This window comes from Ceratotherium simum, chromosome 11 (genome assembly GCF_057802395.1).
Source record: "Ceratotherium simum simum isolate JZ-2026a chromosome 11, ASM5780239v1, whole genome shotgun sequence".
NCBI lineage: Eukaryota > Metazoa > Chordata > Mammalia > Perissodactyla > Rhinocerotidae > Ceratotherium > Ceratotherium simum.
This window is the reverse complement of record NC_141910.1, coordinates 34,085,216-34,109,908: the sequence shown is the minus strand read 5'-3', so window position 1 is coordinate 34,109,908 and position 24,693 is coordinate 34,085,216.

Sequence of the window (24,693 nt, the reverse complement as noted above, 5' to 3'; positions counted from 1 at the left end):
TTTTCAGTAGATACCATCATTAAAACTCGGTGAAATAGCCATCCACGGGAACAGCTTGCAGCAGTAGCTTCAGTATCATAATTACGGAAATGATTACAGTAGCAAATATTAAAAACAGTGCAGTTATGCATAATTTCTACAACACACGATCTAATTTACCAGCAGTAAAAACAGTAATAAAAGCATTGCCCAGTGATGAGACAAAGCAATTTTCAGTCACAATGCCTAAAAATAACATAAGTTTTCTTACAGCTGGATTTATTGTTAACATGGTTTGCTTGGCATCCCGCTTCAGGGAGCTTAATCAGGACCCGGGTGATAACCATGTTAGCTAATGTGTGATCCTAATGGACTTTTCACACAAAATAATATGACTTCTGGTTTCCCTGAAAAGCTGCAGCTTTGACAAAGGCCATCCATGGAGGACAATAAAGTCTCAGAAGGAAGGCACCACTTGCTTCAGCCAGAGAACAAAATTATCCATTTACATCAACATGATTTAGTTCCTTATTCCTTTGAACCCCTATTTCCCCTCCCTAGCACTTTATGCTTCTCTTAGCACTCAACTGTCTCCACTTGTTATTCTACTTATTCGTATCCACACTAACGCCCCCCTATTATAGTTGAAGCTCTTGGATGGAAGAGACTAACTGTTTCATGTTCTTACTCTCTCCCTCCCCAGACAGTCCATGACTCTGATAAGCACAAAGTGAATGCTATAAGTTTGTTAAATTCAGTTGATGAACCTGAGATGTCAAGTTACACAATGTAAATCAAACATTACTTAAAAATATCACAATAGGCCGGCTCCGTGGCTTGGCGGTTAAGTGCGCGCGCTCTGATGCTGGCGGCCCGGGTTCGGATCCCGGGCACGCCCCAAGGCACCACTTCTCCGTCCAACCCGAGGCCGAGTCCCACATATAGCAACTAGAGGGAGGCGAACCTATGACATGCAGCTATCTACTGGGGCTTTGGGGGGAAAAAAATGAATAAATAAAATCTTTAAAAAAAAAAAAAAATATCACAATAAAGAAAACATAACCTGCAATATCTGAGCCCTGATTGAATTGAGTTTGTTCATTTAAAGCAATAATTCTCAACCTTGGCTGCTCATTATGTCATCTGTAAGGCTTTAAGAAAACCTAGTTGCTAAGTGCCACTCCAGACTGTTTAAATCAGAATTTTTCAAGAGTGGGATGTGGACATAGAGTTTTTTAAAGCTCCCTAGAAGGAGCCAGCATTAAGAGTCACTGATTTAAAAGGTATGAGTAAGCACACACTGAGAGTGTAAGCATGGAAAATATCAGATTTACTAGTGGTGAAGAATAGCATCCTTTGCTGTGTGTCTTTGGGCAGGTACCTCATTCTCTGGCCCTCATTTGGTTCCACTGTCAGGTGAAGGGAGTTAAGTATCTATACAGTAATCCCTAAACTATTTTTCATAACAAAATTACATGACAACACCAAACACCATCAGGTCAGTACCCAACTGCAGGCTTACTGAGTCACAGTTCCCAGCAGTGGGGACCAGACGTTTGTACTTTTTAAAACCTCTCCAACTCACACAACTGCTCTTTGGGTAAGAATGGCAGGACAGGACAACCTTTGTGGTTTGCTCTTAGAGGACAAGATAAGCGATGGAAAAACAAAGTGTTTTAAAAAGCAGTGTAGTCCAGATCTTGATTGCTAAATATCATTCTCCAACAAAAGAAACCGGGGCTCCTTGGAGAAATGGCTAATTCTAAGGCAGGGGAAGAGATTATACAATATGAGCTTGGAGCATCTTTTAGTGCCAGAAAGTAAGGAAGTGTTCAAAAACAAAATGATGTAGGCATGCTAAAGGGAAGAGGAGTCAACCTGGAAGAGTCCCCAGTGGCCAAAGGTGGAAAAATTTGAGCAATGAAATAACATACTATTGGATTATAACCCAAAGTATAAAATAAATATTCACTAGTCTATACTGATATAAATGTTTGGATAAATAAATTAATGGGGGAGAAGGGACAAATCTCTCTTACAGAAGAATTCCAAATAATTTATGTAGGTATTTCCTTCTCCAGGAGGTAGAGCATAATTTTCCCTACCTTGGGTCTGGGCTACAATTAGTGACTCCTTCCAAAGGACAGAGAATGGAGATGAAAAATAGTCACTTTTCAGTGGATAATCCTGGCAGACACCATCGTAACCAAGTGATCATGGTTAACATCACCAGTGATGAGTCATGTTCCTCTCATGCATCCTCTGAAAGGACCCCATGAGAGGGGCACTCCATCTCTGTCTTCTTCCTCTCCAAACCCATAATCCCAATCTGATCATGAGAGAAACATCAGACAAACCCAAACTGAAGGACTTTCTGGAAAGTACCTGACTGATACTCCTCAAAATGGTCAAGGTCACGAAAAATAGGAAAGACTGAGAAATTGTCACATTGTAGAGGAGACATGATGATTAAATGCAGTGTGGTATGTTGAATTGTATCCAGGAACAGAAAAAAAGAGTATTTTTGGAGAAACTGGTGAACTCTGAATCAAATCTGTGGTTTAGTTAATAATAATACACTAATGTTAATTTCTTAATTTTCACAAATGTATCATGGTGAATGTGAGATATTAATATTAGAGAAACCAGGTGATGGATATATGAGAGTGCTCTTTACTCTCTTTGTAACTTTTATGTAAATCTAAACATATTTTAAAGTAAAAAGTTTCTTAGAAATTATAATGAAATAAAGCAGTGTAGGCTTTAAGAAAGAAAGAAAATATAACTATAAAAATTTCTTATCTTTTGAATAAAGATATTTAAAATGTTTTGAGACATAAAAACTTTGCTACTGTTTCCCTGTTAGCTTGGTCAATAATTAAACATATATTATACAAGCATACATTAATATATTCATATTTAATGTATTACTAGTCATTTTTTTAACTTACACTTCTCATTAAATCAGTCCGGACTTTAAATCATCAGATTGAATTAGCGAAGTGTGCATTGTACTTGATGCGGCACCAGAGCGCCTCCCTGCACTACTTCCCAGGAACCATGTAGCAGGAGGGACATTTCCTCATTTAAAAAGTAAACCACGTCAGGTGCATTTAATTAAGGGCCCAGAGGCATGTCAATTCTGAGTGAACTTGCCGTATGGCTGCGATTTGCTGTGAATACATCATAATGATTTACACAATGCATTTTTCTTGAGGCTTAAATCCTATCCAAGAGCAGAACAATACCCACACCCACTAGTGAACATTTAGCATCGTTTTGTTATTTTATTTTACCAAGTTAAAATTCATCCAAATAAAAAGGAAATCTCTTAGCTAAAGATGTGAGGCTGAAATAAATTCAAATTAGAAATTCCAGTTGCCGATTTTTGCTGGTTTTACTTCCTAAATATTTTTGGAAAGCAGCCTTTCCACTCTTTTGACTTGTAGCCAATCTCAAGCCTTTTAATGGATTTTTCTTCCCGTGTTCCGTTCTGCTTCTTCCCCCTATTCTTAGTACATCCATTTCACTCTACCCAGAGTGGTCACTGTCACTTACAAATATGACTTTGCCACTTCCCTCGGTGCAACTCTCTCATGGCTACCTGCTAATTATATGTTAAATCCAAACTTCTCAGAATGGCAGAGGAGTTTTCCACGGTATGATCCCTACTAACCCTCTAGAGATGGTGAAAAGAAAGCAGCAACATTCCCATCATAATAAGTTATGCTCTAATATTACTAAAGTACTTATTTCCTATACACATCACACAGCTATATGCTTTAGTGTCTTCCCTCTTGTGGTTCCTTTTGCTTTCTCCCTTCTTTAATTGGTAAATCCCTAATCATGTTTCAATAGTCATTGGAGACGTCCGCTCTTCTATGAGGTTTTCCTCAGCAATACTTTTCCAACCATCTTCCTTCCCCTGCAAACAAGCATTGCCTCATTTTTCTGCTTCCATGTCACCCTTGAATATACCACTATTCTAACACGCATCACACTGCCTTTCACTTGGCAGTGAACAAGGGTCTTTCTTTCCACTAGACAGTAAGCTTCTCTCGTATTCATCTTTGTATACCCAGGGAAGAGCACAGGGCCTGATATACAGAAGAGACTAAAAGTTTTATTGAGCTGCTCTAAACAGAAATTCCTGCTCATTTAAATTAAAATAAATATTTTATCCCTCAAGGGATGCTCGAAGCCTAGAGTCATGTTGTATCTGCAGGGATAGATTTCAGCATTAACTCTCTTCATACACATCCTCTCTGTAATCAACAATGGTTCCAATCTGTATCACCAGCCAACTCTTTCCACTTAGTGTCAATCCCATATTTTTATTTCTATCTGAATGTCCAACAGGAATCTTAAATATAATCCATTTTTAGAATTACTTTTCTGCTTCTTCAACTGCACTTGCTTAAATGAGATTGTTGTCCATCTATATTCTAGGCTCTATGCTATGAGATGAGCATACACAACCAAGCAAAATCAGTTCCTGAGCTCATGGGGCTTATAGTCTAATAACAGATTTCATGGAGGGAACCATACATACTGAGATGGAGCCAAGCACCTGATGCTGCTGGGGAACAGGACAGAGCTCCTAAATCATGGCAAGTTTCCCTGAGAAGACGACACTTGAGCCAAAATTTAAGGATCGGTGGAAGTTATCTATGGGAGGAAGGAGGTGAAGGGCATCACAGGTGAGGAGGGAAACATCTGGATAGGGCAGCAAGTGAAAGTGGTGGTGGCAGGAGGTAGCTCAATATGTTTAGTGATCTTAAAAGCTGTTGATGTGCCTGGGATGAAGGATGCACATGAGATTGTGCAGGGAGGTTAGGCCAGAGATAAAACTTGAAGGCCCTGTGGCTAAGTTTAGGTATTTGAATTTTAGGCTGAAAACAACCAGGGGGTATTGAAGAATTTTAATAACATTTATGTATTAGAAAGGTCTCTGCAGATGCTAAGTGGGGGATGGAGAGGAGAGGGATAAGGCAGAGAGAAAAAAGACAAGTTATGTGGCAGCTATGATTATGCAGGAAAGAAGAAATTGGGGTGTGAAGAAAAGAAGTAGCTATGGGAAGAGAAAGTAGGAGGACCAAGCAAAAGTAGAATTTGGAGTACTTGGTGACTAAGGGTGAGTACATGGGAGGAGTCTAAGATGACTCCCAGGTTTCTAACTGGGACAGCTGGGCCAATGGCGATGCTACTTGGAAAGCCAAGGAATTTAGGGGGAGGAGTAGGTTTCAGGAAGAAAATAATGACGTACGTTTTAAACGTGTTTGAATTAAGACTCCTCTGGGCATTCAAGTAGAAAAGGCAGCTGTATACTTTCTCATGTTGGCCAAGTGGTCCAATTAAAAATAACTCATTGAGAAGCTATGTGTTTAGGTAAGATCCCCCAAAGGAAAAAAACAACTCATGGTGGAGACCTGATGAACACCAAGATTTAAGGAAAGAGAAGAGAAAGAGGAACCCTAAATGATTAGTGAGAAGGCACAAACAGAAAGTAAGAGAAAACCAAGAGAGAATAGTAGAATGGTATCAAAAATATAAATACAAATAATTTTGAAAATGGAAGACATCTATAACCAACAATGTCAGAGACCACAGAGAAGTTAAGTAGTTAAGGTTAAAACTATTCTCCATTGACATAATATTTTAAACTATTTGCTTGATTTGTATGAAAAACATATAGGTATTATTCAAATTTTGAGATTGGCTTTAATTTGGTAAGTATAATGGTCTTTATGACTAAAGAAGGAATTAATGTCAATACTTTTCTCAACTCACCATAATCTGGAAGACTTAGTCATCACACATGCTTAGTATTCCCAGTGTTGGTATGTGAGAAATCACATGATAATTCCAAATCTTGATTCCTATGTATTATGTATTAGAAAGGTCCCTGCAGAGGCTGAGAGGAGGACTTTGTTCAAAACACTCTAACACTAGGATATGCCCCCCCTTTTTTATAACTCCACTTCAGTCAGGAAAGCTGCATTCCAGACCTAAAGATGTTACTAACTAGTTGTGTATGCTAGGGTAATCACTTCCTCTCCTTGGGCATTTTTATTAATGGGTAAATGCTAGGGATGGATTGAGATAAATCATGATCTGGAAGAGTTAATCATGCTTCTTTATTGATCTTCTATATTGAATTCTCCCCAGGTACACATATCCTTTCTTAGAGTTTACTTCCCACTCTTGGTGGGAATGGATCCTTTTGCCAACGTCTTTGACACTGTCTTCCTCCTAAATGATTATTCATCTTTGTTTCACTTTTCCTCCTACAATATATTTTAGACAGACCTCCTTCTTCCTCTGTACTTCCAAGATATATTTTACAAATCTCTGTTATAGCATTTATCATATTTTACCCTAATTACAAGATGATGTAGTCTTTGAGGCACAGATTTTAATTATATTTGAGTACCCCAAACATATAGCGCATATCTAACACAAATTGGTGCTTAGTAAACGTAAGGAATTACTCAGGCAAAGGAGTCAGATATATCATGGTGTCTTCTAATCAGCTAGGAGAGAGATGTCTAGCTCAGTTTGCCCCAAACTCAGAATGAAACTGAAAGTCTATGGATCTGTCATGTACAGATAGGTGAGAGCTCATGTGGCTCATAACTCTATAAATGGTTTCCAGAGAAGCTTTATTGGGAAGTTCTATTTAATTAAATGGCAGGGCAGGATCACCAACTATGAGATCCTGGAGGGCAGCCAGTCTACCCACTTTGAAGCAATGCATATTGAAGCATAACTCTTCTGGGTAGGATATATGGGGAAATGGATAGTAAGAGAATACCTAAATAACTGCCAGCTGGTATGCTCAAAGGTGGCAGGAGGGACCCTTTATTAAGTGCCTGCCATATCACAGTTATAAACAGGGCAGAACTACTGTGCATATAGAGAGCAATGGTAGCAAGCTGACTTGCTAGGGGATGTCTGAAAGCCACTAAGACAAAGCCCAAATCTCAAAATGGGATCTGCCAGGCTAAGCAAAGCCAGCCTTGGCAGGCACGTAGTATTTTGAGGTTCCTCACTCTCAGTCAATTTTATTTGATCTTAGCTGGTGGATGGACACCTTCTTGAATCATAATATTGTGCATTGTTGTGCCTGTATCAAGCTGCTAGTAAATGTTTATGGATAAAGATATATTTATTTGTTTTATAATCTATCATATAAATAGATAATAAATTTTATCTACAGTGTTATTTTTAAACAAACAATGACATATTGAATAGATATGCCATGTGAGATGTAAACCATAAAATAGATTAAAAAATAAAGATAATATTAACTTCTAATTCTTGATCATTTCATCAATTAGAATTTTATTTACCAATAAGCTGAAATAATCTGACCTCATTTCTTCTCATAAATATTCTCATCTATCTTAGGTCTATTTTGCCTTTAGTGGGAAATCTAGTTACAAGTCCCTCGTTCTTTAGATATTTGCAACTAAATGCTTGGCCAGGCTTAGCTTCCATTTATCAGAGGTTTTTGGTTAATCGAAATATCAGTTAATCTTCCTTTTAGAGAGACTTTGCAACAATGATAATGGAAGTTTCTATAAAAATATTTAAAACATGAATCATCATTAATCAATAAAATCAATACAGAAATAAACATAGTCAAATCATTTCATATATCTTGAGCATCTACCATATGCAAGACTGTGTAAGTGCAGGAAAAATATAGGAATATCAAGAGAATATACAACTTAATATTTAGTAGGAAAGAAAAAGCTGGAGGCATAAATAACTATGATGTAAGAGAGAACGGGATATATGTGATAAAACATACAACAATTTGCTAAATGAATAAAGTGTAGTCAAATTACAGTGATTATTTAAAGTAGTGTAATTAGGAATTAGGTAACTATTACTGGTTGAGCAAACTTTTCCAAAGCAATGTACAAGGTTATACGGTAAAACATAGACAAAATATGAGACTTGTTCTCATCCTTCAGAAATGAATTTAACTTATAAGGCCCATTTTAATAAATAGACTCTCCAGAAAGTAATCTTGATGTTCTAGAATTCCCGAAAATGGTGGACAGATTCTCTGTTTAGAATCTAAACAAAATTTATTAAATACTACTTAAGCTAGGCATTATACTAGTTTCCAGAGTACTAACTCTGAACCTTGTCCAAGATACATATAGTTTAAGGGGAAAAATTAAAGAAAATACCATTTAACACAGGAAGTGGCGCATATGTGAAACTTGGTACCCTGACTGGATATGAATTGAAAATATTAATAAATAAAAAAAGGGACTCAACCAAATGTACTAGAGCAGCATACTGTTCAGGCATATAGCAATAGAATGAGATTTAGTTCAAGGATCATTGCTTATCATAATCTCCCATCTCTCTGTATCTCAAACCACACTTTGTGAAGGAAGCTACCACCCAGTGCTAACACACTTGCCCTTCAATTCTAAGGATCCATGGAAGTTCACTAAAAATCAAACAGGGAACATTTTTCTTTTATTGTTTTCAAAAAATGGTGACAATTCTACCTCTTCCTAAGAGCTACTCAGCTGCAGATAAAGACTATTTCAGACCAGCGAAATAATAATTACCACTTCTAATCTTTTGACAGCCCTGCCTGCAGCTAAAATCACTGGCAGAACTCACTTTCTGGCTGCAAGGTAGGAGGTTCTCATACCTGTCTATACTCAAGCTATGCTACATGATGACCCAAGGTCTTGAAGCAACCTGGAAAATATATTCAATAAAGCTGATGTTTTTCAATGTAATATGAGACACCCAGAAGCTTCAAAACACCATCAAATTAAGATAGTTTTTCAACATGTGGACCTCTGCCCTCTCATCTCAAAATTATTTGGGGGACTTACTAAAAATACTGGTTTCTAGGTTCCATCTCATTTCTACTAATCAGGCATTCTGAAGGTGGAGACCGGGAAACTGAAATTAATCTGCTTCATATGTAAGATTGAGAATCACTTACTGAAGTTGGAGGATGTCCCAAGGAATGATTAAAAACACACAAAAAAAATAATTGGAAAATTCAAATAGCGTTGATAACTAAGGATATCATAAATTATATACCAATAGCAAGTAGTTAACATTTCTTGAGTATTTGCTACATATACAACATTGTTCATATAGAAACTATCCCATGATTACATTGCAGATAACCAAATTGAGAAGGGCTCCCCAGGAGACTCATTCTTATGAAACAGAAGCACTATCGGACTGAAGAAACATAATGGATGGGTTTCCACACGTAAACATGGTTAATTACTACATCAGAGCCTCAGAGCCTGTGCAGATGAAAAGAAAATCTAGCAATAATCTGATACTACTTCACATAAGATTCCTTCTGAGACAGCCAGAGCTCGCCTGCCAGGCACCATCTCTGTCTCCTCAATATCTTATGTTTTTGTGTGTGTGTGTGAGGAAGATCAGCCCCGTGCTAACATCTGCCAACCCTCCTCTTTTTTTTTTTTTGCTGAGGAAGACTGGCCCTGAGCTAACATCGGTGCCTATCTTCCTCCACTTTATATGGGACGCCGCCACAGCATGGCTTGCCAAGCGGTGCATCGGTGTGCTCCTGGGATCTGAATGGGCGAACCCCGGGCCGCTGCAGCAGAGCACATGCACTTAACCACTTGCGCCACCCGACCGGCCCCCATCAATATCTTACTTTTTACACCCGTTCTGGAGCTATCAGCTCCTAGAGGTAGCAAATGACTGCTGCCTGCTGGGATTTTGTGGTTGATTCGTGAAGAGTATATGGCACATTGTATTGTGAAACTTATAGTGTTTATAAAATACTTTTGAAAAATAAGAATTTCAAACTATCCAAGAATAAATTTCTCTCATGACACTGAGAAACAGGAAATGGGAACAGGTGAATATGTCATCACATTTTAGCAAAGCCACACTAGATATATGCTTTCTGGACTATGTGATTTTGATAAGAGCCTGTGCACATCAACTTGTCCTTGAACTTAAGATCTAAAAATGAGGTTACTGATGCACACAGGGGACTAGTTATAAGAATCAAAAAGAATACATTAACTCTGAAGTTTCAAATAGAACCACATACATATAGATCTTTTTGTTCTTCAATCAGGAGTAAAAAGAAAAAGAAAAAGAAAAACAGCAACAACATGGAGCATGTGAAAGATTTTATAATAAAAAGTGAAGTTGTATAGGTTAAGCATGCTGGAAAAAAGGCTCTACTACAAGAAACAAAAGACAATTTTAGACTCCTAATGCTTTGTGTTAATGAAATATAGGAAAAAATTCAGTCTAATAAATAACACATAAAATCTTAGATTAAGATGGAGATTTTAGAGGTAAGAAAATAATGCAGGAAAGCCAAAAGCAAAAAAGGACAATTAAAATTCTATGTTGAGTTATTAAGAGGAAATTTCTTTATTAGAGACAATTAAATCAATAAAGAAAAATTTGGTTAATCTTTTAAGAAAATTGGAAAAAATAAAACTTTAGAAATGTACTTGTTGTGGGATATCAACATACTCCTCCTAGGCTTTGAGAGATCAATTACACCAAAGATAAATAAGGAAAAAGATGGGAGTAAGGTATACCAAGAGGTCTTTTACTTTGCAGAGTTATCTTGATATGCTGTAGCCTAGGGGTCAGCAAACTAAGGCCAAATTTGGCTCAATGCTGTTTTTGTAAACAAAGTTTTATTAAAACACAACTTTACTCATTCATGTACCTGTTGTCTATGGCTTCCTGAATATTCAATGGCAAAGCCGAATAGTTGTGACACAGACTACCTGAACCAAAAAGCCTGAAATATTTACTATCTGGTTCTTTATAGAAAATATTTGCTGACTCCTACCCTATACCACTGGATACATAAGGGTTACTAAAGCAGCAGATTGCTCAGTTTTCTTGGCTTTCGTATGTCATTCTCTATCATACATGTCTTACAAAGACATCTAAGGTATTCATTACCTCTTTCTCACCAGATCCAATCAGTATGTTATCACCAGTGTAATGGATAAACATAATGTCCTTCTGGATGGTAACAAAGATCCCTTTGAAACTGATTATCACAGAGAGGGACAGTTGGTATAATTCTGAGGTAGAACAATGAAGATAAACTGCTGTTTCTGCCAGTTAAAAGCAGATTGCATCAGGTAGATTTTTCTAATTAGTATAGAGAAAAAAATGCTCTTGCCAAATGAAGAAAGCCATTTCAATTGGAGACACTGTTTAAATTTATGATAACCTATTGTCATTCTTTAGGATCCATTCGTTTTCTGTATTGGACAAACAGGCATATTTGATGAAGATGTTTGAGGAATCACCAGGATCTGCAAAATTTTTGATGAAAATACTTCCAGGAATATAAATAGTTTGGGCTAGATTAGTGTGGTGGGTTACTTCCAGGAGATGATGTCAGCAAGATGGTGGAATAGGAAACCCCAGACCCTCCTTCCTACCACAGCAACACCGACTCAACAACAATACACAGACCAATTCCCTTTATGAGAAGTCCAAAAAACATATTAAGAAGCTCCTCCAAAAAACATTAAGAGCGTGAAAATAGCCACTTTGAAGCATGGTGATCTGAAGGAAAATTCCAGCTCCTGGCTTCTCTCTGGGGAGGGAAAGAAAGACTGAAACATCAGCAGTTCTGATGCTGCCCAAGGGATTGGCTTCTGTCTTGCCTGAATCAAAGCACGAAACAATCTTAAAAAAGAAGGACAAAGCTGGAAGTCTCATGCTTCTTGACTTCACAACATATTACAAAGTTACAGTAATCAAAACATCATGGTACTGGCATAAAATAGACACATAAACTGATAGAAAAAATATAGAGAGCCCAGAAATAAACCCATGCATATACAGTCCAATGCTCTTTGACAGGGCGCCAAGACTGCACAATGTGGAAAGGATGTATATGTACAAATATGTATAATCTCTTCAACTAATTGTGCTGGGAAAATTAGGTATCTAAATGCAAAGGAATGAAATTGCACCGTTATCTTACACCACACACAAAAATCAACTCAACAGGGATTAAAGACTTAAACGTAAGATGTGAAACTATAAAACTCCTAGAAGAAGACATAGATCAAAACTTTCATAGTATTGCTATTGGAAATGATTTCTTGGATACGACATCGAAAGCACAGGCAACAAAAACAAAGATAGGCAAGTGGGACTACATCAAACTAAAAAGTTTCTGCATGGCAAAATAAACAATCAACAGAGTGAAAAGGCAACCTACAGAATGGGAGAAAATATTTACAAACAATTTTTCTGATAAGGGGTTAATATCCAAAATATATAAGGAACTCCTACAACTCAATAGCAATAAAACATATAACCTGATTAAAAAATGGGCAAAGACTATGAATAGACATTTCTCCAAAGAAGACATACAAATAACAGGGAAATACAAATCAGGGAAATACAAATCAAAACTACAATGAGATATGTTACCTCATACCTGTTAGGATGGATATTTTTTGTTTTTTTACTTGTTTATCTTTATATCAATCATACAGAGTTTGGGATCCTTTATCATCCCCCCTCCTCAGGGGTTAAATAATTTAAAATAATATTTAAAAATCTGTAACAAAATAACATCAAAGGAAATGGGAGGAGGGATGGGGGAAGGGTTAGGAATCATGACAGGGATAGAGAAGAGAAAGCCTCTTCCCCAAGCCCTCACCTGGATTCCAGCCTGGGAGTAGGGAGAACTACCCCCTACCTCCCCAGGTATATCTCAGTTGTAGGTGAGGTCAGAGATCAGGGTATGAAAGTGCCCATTTGTGTGAATGGGGAGGTGGGTAGAGGTAGGCTGTTCAGAAGATGCCTCCATTTCCCCACTCATCCAGTACTGCACAGAGCCATCAGACCATCTCCAAGCAGAGACTACGACTGGGTCTCCTTGGGGCAAGTAGCCAACCCCACCTTGTACTCCTCCTCTGGAGGAGTCCTAGGAGACAAACTATAGCACAAGGGATAAGGGGGTGCTGAGCATCTAGGAAGACCTGGGGTGGGACTGAGGAAGATGAGGCAGTCATCAAGTGAGGGGGCACTTTCATGGATATCTGTGGTGAGACCAATGGCCCAAGAAAACAGAAAATAACAAGTGTTGACAGGACGTGGAGAAATTAGAACACTTGTGCACTCTTGGTGGGAATGTAAAATGGTATAGCCACTATGAAAAATAGTATGGAGATTCTTCAAAAAAATTAAAACAGAACTGCCATATAATTCAGCAATCCTATTTGTGGGTATTTATCCAAAAGAATTGAAATCAGGATCTCAAAAAAATATTTGCACTCCCACATTCATTGCATTACTCACAAGAGTTAAGAGGTGGAAACAACCTAAATGTTCATTCATGAATGAATGGATACAGTGTAACATCAGCATCATGGCAGAGTGAGTTGTTTCCTTTGTCCCTCCTCTCTGAGTTACAACTAAATGGACATCCGTTAACAAACAGGCTTCCCTACACAGCACAACAGGATGCCTGAGAGATCCATGAAGCTATACATCTGAAGGTGGGTGGACTGGACCCACAGGAAGCAGTGGAACTAGGGAAGTGGCCCCCTCCCACTCCCCGATGGCAGCAATCCAGGAGGCAGATCCTCACACAGCAGCCATCATGACTTTGAGTGGAGATGGAGGCAGCCCAGCTGCATGTGAACACTTGCAGTGCAGTAGTAGCCCCTCCTGCAGGAGCACCCACCAGCCTGCAGTGGCCCCACCCACATAAATGCTCCCTGATGAGAGGTGGTGGCTCAGTATGTGCAAAGGAGCCCCACTAAGGGGCTGCCGCCCAGCCCCTTTCTCAGAAGAAACCTTACAGGCTAGGAAAGAACGGAATGAAATATTCAAAATATTGAGAGACAAAAACTATCAGCCAAGAATACTCTATCCAGCAAAAATATCCTTCAGATACGATGGAGAAATAAAAGCTTTCCCAGATAAACAAAAGCTGAGAGAGTTCATTTACAAGAAATGGTGAAGGGAGTCTTCCTACCTGAAACAAAAAGGCCAAGGTTTACAAAGCTTGGAGCAAGGAGATAAATAGACAGACAAAATCAGAAAATTGCAGCTCTCTATCAGAATGGGTTAACAAACACTTAATTAGAACATAAAAGATAAAGAGAAGGAAAACATCAAAAATAACTATAAACACTTCAATTTAGTCACAAACACACAACACAAAAAAGAATAATTTGTGACAATAAAAACATAGAGGGGAAGAGGAAAGGGATGGACCCTGCTTAGGCTAATGGAGATAAGAGGCTATCAGAAATTGGACTATCTCATCAATAAGATCTTTTAAACAAACCTCATGGTGACCACAATACAAAAAATCAGAGCAGAGTCACAAATGATAAATAAAGAGAAAATTGAGAAAACCACCAAGCTGAAATGACAGTCAGATATACAAGGGAAAAGAAACAATGGAAATGTGGAACAGCCAGAAAACAAGAGATAAAATGGCAGTCTTAAGCCCTCATATATCAATAATCACTCTAAATGTAAATGGACTGAATTCACCAATCAAAAGACACAGAATGGCTAGATGAATTAAAAAAACAAGACCCAATAATATGCTGTCTCCAGGAAACACATCTCAGCTCTAAAGACAAGAATAGGCTCAGAATGAAGGTATGGAAGATGATACTCCAAGCAAATGGCAAGCAAAAGAAAGTGATGTAGCCATACTTATATCAGACAAAACAAACTTCAAAATAAAAAAGACAATGAGAGACAAAGATGGGCATTATATAATGATAAAAGAGACATTCCACCAAGAAGACATAACACTCACTAATATATATGTATTTAACACAGGAGCACCAAAGTATGTAAAGCAACTCTTAACAGACTTAAAGGGAGAAATTGACAGCACCACAATAATAGTAGGGAACCTCAATACTTCACTTACTTCAATGGATAGATCATCCAGACAGAAAGTCAACAAGGAAACAGTGGCCTTAAATGAAACTCTGGACCAGACGGACTCAATATATATACAGAACATTCCATCCAAAAACAGCAGAACACACATTCTTCTCAAATGCACATGGAACATTCTCAAAGATAGACCATATGTTGGGAAACAAGGCAAGCCTCAATAAATTTAAGAATATTGAAATCATATCAAGCATCTTTTCTCACCACAATGTTATGAAACTAGAAATCAACTGCAAGAAAAAAGCTGGGAAAGTCAAAAATATGTGGAGACTAAACAACATGCCAATGAACAACCGATAGATCAATGAGGAAATCAAAGGAGAAATCAAAAAATACCTGGAGACAAATGAAAATACAACATACCAACTTTTATGGGATGCAACAGAACTGGTACTAAAAGGGAAATTTTCAGCAATACAGGCCTACATCAACAAGTAAGAAAAATCTGAAACAAATAATCTTAAACTACACTTAAAAGAACTAGAAAAAGAAGAAAAACAAAACCCAAAGTTAGCAGAAGGAGGAAAATAATAGAAATCAGAGCAGATATAAACGAAATAGAGACTAAAAAAACAGTAGAAAGGATCAACAAAACCAAGATCTAGTTCTTTGAGAAGATACACACAATTGACAAACTCTTAGCCAGACTCACGGAGAAGAAAAGAGAGAAGACTCAAATAAATAAAATCAGAAACGAAAGAGGAGAAATTACAACAGACACCTCAGAAATACATAGGATTGTAAGAGGATACCATGAAAAGCTGTATGCCAAGAAATTGGATAATCTAGAAGAAATGGATAAATTCCTAGAATCATATAACCTCCCCAAACTGAATCAAGAAGAAATAGAAAATCTGAATAGACCAATCACAAGTAAAGAGATTGAAACAGTAATCAAAAACCTCCCAAAAAATAAAAGTCCAGGACCAGATGGCTTCTCTGGTGAATGCTACCAAACATTCAAAGAAGATTTAATACTTATCCTTCTCAAACTATGCCAAAATACTGAAGAAGATGGGACACTTCCTAATTTACTTTACAAGGCCAACATTACCCTGATACCAAAACCAGACAAGAACAATGCAAAAAAGGAAAATTGCATGCCTATATAACTGACAAACATAGATGCAAAAATCCTCAACAAAATACTAGCAAATCAGATACAACAATACATGAAAAGGATCATACACCATGACCAAGTGGGATTTATTCCAGGGATGCCAGGCTGGTTCAACATCCACAAATCAATCAATGTGATACACCACATTAACAAAATGAGGAATAAAAATCACATGATCATCTCAATAGACACAGAGAAAGCATTTGACAAGATCCAACATCAATTTATGATAAAAAAATAACTCTCAATAAAATGGGTATAGAAGGAAAGTACTTCAACATAATAAAGGCCATAGATGACAAATCCACAGTTAACATCATACTAAATGGTGAAAACCTGAAAGCCATTCCTCTGAGAACAGGAACAAGACAAGGGTGCCCACTCTCACCACTCTTATTCAACATAGTATTGGACGTTTTGGCCAGAGCAATTAGGCAAGTAAAAGAAATAAAAGGATCCAAGTTGGAAAGGAAGAAGTAAAACTCTCACTGGTTGCAGCTGACATGATAGGGTTTTAAAGAAAACCCTAAAGAATCCACCAGAAAACTATTAGAAATAATCAATAACTACAGCAAAGTTGCAAGATACAAAATCAACATACAAATATCAGTTGCATTTGGGGCCGGCCCCATGGCCTAGTGCTTAGGTTCAGTGCACTCTGCTTTGGCGGCCTGGGTTTGGTTCCCAGGCATGGACCTACACCACTTGGCAGCGGCCATGCTGTGGTGGCAACCCACGTACAAAATATAGGATGATTGGCACAGATGTTTGCTCAGAGTGAATCTTCCTCAACAACAACAACAACAAAAATCAGTTGCATTTCCATGCACTAATAACAAATTAGAAGAAAGAGAAGTCAAGAATACAATCCCATTTACAACTGCAACAGAAAGAATAGAGTTTCTAGGAATAAATTTAACCAAGGAGGTGAAAAACCTATACACTGAAAACTATAGGACATTATTGAGAGAAATCAAAGAAGATATAAAGAAATGGAAAGATATTCCATTCTCACAGATTTTAAGAATAAATATGGTTAAAATGTCCATATTACCTAAAGCAATCTACAGATTCAATGCAACCTCAATCAGAATCCCAATGCCATTCTTCACAGAAATAGAACAAAGAATCATAAAATTTCTATGGAACAACAAAAGACCCGAAATAGCCAAAGGAATCCTAAGAAAAAAGAACAAAGCTGGAAGGATCACAATTCCTGACTTAAGAATATACTACAAAGCTATAGTAACCAAAACAGCATGATACTGGCAGAAAAACAGACACACAGATCAATAGAACAGAATTGAAAACCCAGAAATAAAACCACACATCTACAGACAGCTAATCTTTAACAAAGGAGCCAAGAACATACAATGGAGAAAAGAAAGTCTTTTCAGTAAATGGTATTGGGAAAACTGGACAGCCATGTGGAAAAGAATGAAAGTAAATCATTATCTTAAACCATACAAAAAAATTAACTCAAATTGGATTAAAGACCTGAATGTAAGACCTGAAACCATAAAACTCCCAGAAGAAAATATAGACAGTACACTCTTTGACATCAGTCTTAGCAGTATCTTTTCAAATAGCATGTCTACTCAGGCAAGGGAAACAAAAGAAAAAATAAACAAAAAGGACTACATCAGACTAAAAAGCTTCTGCAAGGCAAAGGAAACCATGAACAAAATGAAACCCAACCTACCAACTGGGAGAAAATATTTGCAAATCATATATCAGACAAGGGGTTCATTTCCAAAATATATAAAGAACTCATACAACTCAACAACAAAAAAAACAACCTAATCAGAAAATGGGCAGAGGATATGAACAGACATTTTTCCAAAGAAGATATATAGATGGCCAACAGGCATATGAAAAGATGTTCAACATCACTAACTATTAGGTAAATGCAAATCAAAACTACAATGAGATATGACCTTAAACCCATCAGAATGGCTATAATTAACAAGACAAGAAGTAAATGTTGGAGACTACTCAGAGAAAAGGGAACCCTTATACACTGCTGGTGAGAATGCAAACTGGTGCAGCCACTTTGGAAAATAGTTTGGAGATGTCTCAAAAAATTAAAAATAGAAATACCATATGATCCAGCTATCCTACTACTGGGTGTTTATCCAAAGAAAATGAAATCAACAATTCAAAGAGACTTATGCTTTCTATGTTCATCGCAGCATTATTCATCATAGCCAAGATGTGGAAGCAACCCAAGTGCCCATCAATGGACGAATGGATAAAGAAGATGTGGTATATATACACAACGGGATACTACTCAGCCATAAAAAGACAAAATCATGCCATTTGCAACAATATGGATGGACCTTGAGTGTATTATGCTAAGTGAAATAAGCCAGACAGAGAAAGACAAACAGCCTATGATTTCACACATGCAGAAAATAAAAATCCACATGGATAAGAAGAACAGATTAGTAGTTACCAGAGGGGAATGAGATGGGAGGAAGGGCAAGAGTTGTAAAGGGGTTCATATGTATGGTGATGGATAAAAACTAGACTACTGGTGGTGAACAAGCTGCAGTCTATACAGAAACTGATATATAATAATGTACACCTGAAATTTACACAATGTTATAAACCAATATGACCTCAATAAAACAATTTTATAAAAGTGAATGGATAAAGAAAATGTGGTATATATATACAATAGAATATTATTCAACCTTAAAAAAGAAGGAAATCCTGTCATAAGCTATAACATAGATGAAACTTTAGGACATTATGCTTATTGAGATAAGCCAGTCACAGGACAAATAATGCATGATTCCACTTATATGAGGTATCTAAAGTAGTTAGATCCATAGGAGCAGAAAGTAGAATTGTGGTTTCCAGGGGTTGGTAGGAGAGAGAAATGGAGGGTTGCTGTTCAATGGGTATAGAGTTTCAGTCATGCAAAATGAAAAAGTTCTAGAGATCTGCTGTACAACAATGTGCATATAGTTAGAAAAACTGTAGTATATATTTAAAAATTTGAGAGAGTAGATTTCATGTTATGTATTTTTTACCACAATTTTTAAAAAGTGGATCCCACAGTTCCCAGTTCCACTGAATACTATAAATGGTTACCCTTGTCAAGGTAAGTGGAGTGGTGTAAGGGGGAGATCAGGGACTGCAATAAAGGGTATTTTCACTTGTTATTCCACATACAATGATGTTTTCTTAAATTTTTAAAACAATCATGCATTCATGTATTACTTTTGTAATACAGAAATAAAACAACATGGTCCCAGTTAATATATGTATATGGGTTACTTCCAGAGTATTTTACTTGGCCCTTTCTAGCATAGCAGTCTTTACTCCTCGGGTCAGTGAGACAATGTGGGGTTGCTGAGTACGTTTTGGATGCATCCAGGAATTGAGGAAATTACTACTGAATGGTTTTACAGACTCACTGGGTCCACTGTGTTATGGGGGAGGAAAACAATTCCTCTACCCTCTAGGTCCTTGTTGCTGGCCTAGGAATTAAATTGACATGAGATAATAACAGGAGAAAATCAAACAAAGCTTTATAACATGTATACATGGGAGAAACCCAGGAAAGCTGAGTAACTCACTGGAATGGCCGAGGTTGTCACCTTAAATACCATCTTCAGCTAAAGACAAAGGAGGATGTTGGGGGTAGTGGTTTGAGACTTCAAAGGGTAGGGAGGCAAGTCACATGGAAATGGAAAAGCAAATATTTGGTAAATAGAATTTTGATAAGAATGAGTTTAGGAAGGACCCTCACAGTCTACTGATACCCAGAGTTATCTGTGGTGATAGCCTGCCCTGGGGGAAGGCCTTCTATCTTAAATTCTTTTAGGCAGTTAGGGGGAAAGTCAAAGTTTCTTTCAGAGTTTTTTGTTCTCAAAAATAATCAAAGCAAAAGGACACATTTTGGGGTGGTCAATTCTGGTTCCCCCCAGTGTAATAGATTTAGGCCAACATTTCCTTACCTTCTCACTTCTACATGTGTCCTCTCTGATGGCTAAGCCACAGAAGTGTTTCAGTTTTCCAAGGATTATCTCAGTTCAGAATCAACATCCTACCCTAGAAAATCTGATTATTTCTCTCTTTCTTGAGTGCAGTAAGCTTGTTAAATAATAGCAGGTACTTTAGCAGAATGATAGCAGGTACTTTAACAGAGTGATAGAAAGACAATTACTGCATATACCTGTGGCAATAAGATCCCGCCTCCCCTCTGTGCACAACATTCCAGGTCTGTGAATTGTCTCAGGTCTTTGAATTGGATGAGAGGCCATGATTCTCTATTGTGGAGCAAAACTGTTCTCTTTCCACCAGACTTTTAATTTGTTTATACAGATCATAGAGGATTACATTTACTAATTTTCTCATGTCAAACCAATTTGCATTCCTGGGATAAACTCAACTTGGTCATAAGTTATTATACTTCTCATACCTTGCTCATATGTTTAGAGTTATTTTCATTTATGTTCACAAGTGAAATTGGAATATAATTTTTATTCACAAAATGATCTTGTCAGGTTTGGTTCCAAGGTCATAGCAGCTTCGTTACATGAGTTGAATACTGTTCTCTCTTTACCTATTCTCTAGAAGAGATTGTATAGATTTGGATTATTTTTTCCTTCTTAAGTATTTGACAGAACTCTCTGGGGAATCCATCTATGGCTTAACTTTTCCTTGTCCAAATAATTTTGACTAATTGAATTTCTTTAACAGTTATAGGTCTATAAATTTTTCTATTTCTTGAATCCATATCAGTGATGTTAATTTCTCTAAGAATTTGGTCATTGTATTTGTGTTTGAAATTTACTGGAATAACATTTTCCATAACATGTTCTTATTACCTCTTAATATGTGCAACATTAGTTATGTCTAAATATTAAATCCTGATATTTGGCCATCTCTCTCTTCTCTGTTTTACTTAATATTACCAGAGGTTTGTCAATATTATTAGTCATTTATAAGACACAACTTTTGACTTTGTTGGTCTTCTCTATTATTTTTGTTATTTTTCTATTTAGTACATGTCTCTTCTTATTTTTATTATTTCCTTTCTTCTACCTTCTTTGTATTCATTTTGGATGTCTGGACAGTTATTGAGAAAGATATAAGTATCTGTATTCTTTAATTCTCCTTATTATTAACATTTACAAATTTGTATAATACAGATGGTACCTAGAAGAGCAACACTAACATGGAAAAATAAAAAGCAAGCAATCTAAAATATGTCTCTGTCTGTGATTGCTGGAAGTCAGCAAGGAAAGGCAAGCTGCAGAGGAGCAGACCTTTGTTATGCAGACAAATGTTTCATTACAGTGTTGCTTGAAATACCTTGGAAAGCAGACCTGCAATTAGAGCTTATAACAATAGCAGAAGTGGTTGGAAAATCTTAGAATATCACTCTTGTTAGCTTCTTTTTGTTGATTTATCTTTTTTATGTTCTACAGTGATACCGCAAGGTAGGCTAGTCAGAATGGGTGGCTCTGAAGAGGCAGCCTTAGCAATAAATATGACTGTAGCCTTCAGTGTTTCTCAAACAGTTCCTATTAAGAGTTTTCAGCCAGACAATGAAAGCCAGCTCATGGGCAAACATCAGATTAACATGTGGGTCTCTCAACCCTTTAAAGGTAGAGTAAAATCGGCCAGTAAATTAAAGACCAGTATGTGTAAGTATAAAAAAAACTTTTGATGAGATTTTTTACTTATGATTACTTGCAGATGGAATTGACTAGAGACCTACTAAATTTTTTAAGGAATTGTATTTCCAAAGAAACACAAGCTACTTACAAAAGCTTTGTCATTCTTCTAACTTTAAAGCAAAACCCTGGCCTCAAACTGTACCGTTATGATGTTGACTGCACAAACTATCCAGCTTATAAAAAGAATATACTTTCCAATGTTTTGATTATGAAGGATAAGAACAAGGAAAGTCTCCCAAAGGACAAAACCAAGGAGCACAGCGACAATATCCAGAAGGCATTATAATGAGTTACCACGCGGATTAACCACGGAACTTAATTCAGTGAAAAACTGAATTTGATAAACAAACTTTTTCACCACTCTTGCCCAGTGGAATTTGATGGTTGCTGTAGTTCAGTGACTGTAATGAATTTCCCATACTTCCTTCCAAAAGAGAATTTTAAATGCATTTGTGCCATTCTTTCTTCATCAATTTATACTGGTATAGGGGAGGGAGAAAGACATTTCCTTTTATGTTTTAATATCCTGAACATGATAAGCCACATCAAGAGGAATTGTCTCCCTTGGAATATTCACTCCCTCTACAAGAGAAACAATTCCAAAGTTGCATCCAGTTCAAAGTCCATCTCTGGGTGATATGCAGTCCTCTCCACCAGGTCTTGAAGTGGCTCCTTGTGTGTGGTTTGATGTGTAGGAAGAAGGGATTTGAATGTTTAGGGAAGAAATAAGCAGTGGACTGTAGCAATGACTGATTGTTGCCCCTCAGATATCCACTCTCCCCTTCTTCTACAGTTAACAGAACTTTAGTGAGCCATATGGCCTCAAAGCTGTAAAGAAAATTTCTAGCCTCCCTTGCATCCAATGTACCTGTGCCCTGGCCAATAGGTTATAAGTCAAAGTAATCATAACTTCTGTGTTGTGCCTTTAAAAGAAGTAGCATGCCTGTCCTTTTCCCTTTTCCATTACCTTTTCGTCTGATTGGCTGAATGTGAATGGTTTAGCAAGAGCTGAATAGAAGTCATCTAAGAATGGCAGATGAGGTTGATTTAGCAACAATAAATAGAGGAACTTTGTCCCTGATACAATAAAACCACCATATCAGATCTAGACCATTTATTTTTGAACTACTATGCGCGAGATACACACTTCTATTTTGGCCTTCATTACAAGAAATGAATCTATAACCTAACAAGTATAATGCTAATGGAAGTAATTACGATGTCTGCGTATGTAGCTGAGAAGTATTCCATTCTTCTTTCCACACATTCAGAATCTCATTATTTGAACTTTCAACAGCATTTGAACCTATTGAAGATCAGTCCTGTTCTCTTTTGATATGAAGCAGATACAATGTCAAAAAACCGCAAGATAACTCCTTATAGTAACTGATCTGTCCACTGCATTTCTTTCCCTGGCCTTAACAGCTCCCGATACTATTTGAGGCTATGTTTCAGTGGTTATTGTAGTTATTGTTTTCTGCCTTATCTCCCTGAATTTAGTAAAATCTCTTACCCTCTTCATGGTACTGAATATGATAAATCACATCATACTCAAGCTATATGGGAACTAAACCACTGGCATTTAAGATAATAAATTCTACAGCAAAGCCCTTCCCTCATCTACCACTAATCTTTTTTGCCTTCTTCAGTCTATGACTAGTTGAAAATAATATTGCTTTGGTGTTGAGATTGCAGAGGAGATAGAAATTCAAACTGGATGATTGTTGATAAAAATGAATTTTATCAGGAAAAAGAGAAAGTGTCTTCATATAATAAATTTTAGATAGCTATAGAAAAAAAATCTGGGTATTTAGTTGGGAGATGAATACTTAGATTACTGTACTAGACCAGCAGAAGAAAATTTATTTTTTCTTTTGGATTTTGTATTACATGTGGAATTTCAAAACCCTTGACCTCGAAAGGCCTCGCAAATGCATTTTAATACCTGAAGATTTTATGCGGTTTATTCTCTACTTCCAAGAACACTTGTACTCTTTAGGTAGCTGAACAAACTGGTTTAAAAGGCATGTATAAGGTCATATTTTGAGCCACTAGTAGAACTTGGACTGAATTTTTGAACCCTTTCTCAAACCAGCTTAATTCAATTTTCACTGCATTTTACATGCCAGAAAATTTTCAATACTGTATATGAAGACTTATTTTGCATAACTCTCTGATTTTCATTTTTCTTATCTTCTTTTTAGTTGACTGCGTTTTCCTTTTTTTTTCCCACTCAGTTTAACCTTTTGGCATCACATTTCTTGTTCTTAGGTGGTATGTGTGCATTTTACAGCTTATCACATTGGAGGTACATGCACATGGTGAGTTGGAAACAGTGAAACTCATCGAGCATGTCCATGTGAAGTGCTGCAAAAGAAGACAGAGAGAGATTGTTCCTGGTGCTGGCGAGCCGAGATGTGTCCTTTACAGACGTGTTCTTCGAAGATATTATGTAATAATTTTAAGGGGCTATTTGTGTGTAATAAATTAAATGTGATAAATTAAAATGAGGTATTCAATTCTGTTTAAATAAAGTGACAACTCATTTATAGCCCATCATCTTGCGCTAGATTGTACGTTACTAAGGCATCAACTCTATCTTTCCTGAGCGTGCAGCAACATATCTTGCATTTCCATTGACCATACTTTTCCAGGATTTGGCTACTCTGAAAAAAAAGCATGATAATAGGCTTCTCTTTACTCTTCCCCAAAAGGAAGCTTTTCTTCTCCACGCTTTCAAAGAAAACAAAGTTTGATTTTTTTCCAGCTCTTTTCCATCAATGCTTGAGAGAAGATATATATATGTTCTCACAAGTAAAGTTAAATCAGAAAGATAAGAGTTTGCCAATGGCTCAATGGACCAACTAATCAATGCTGTACACTTTTCAACTTAACAGTACCTTGAAATAGTTATAATAATAATAATAA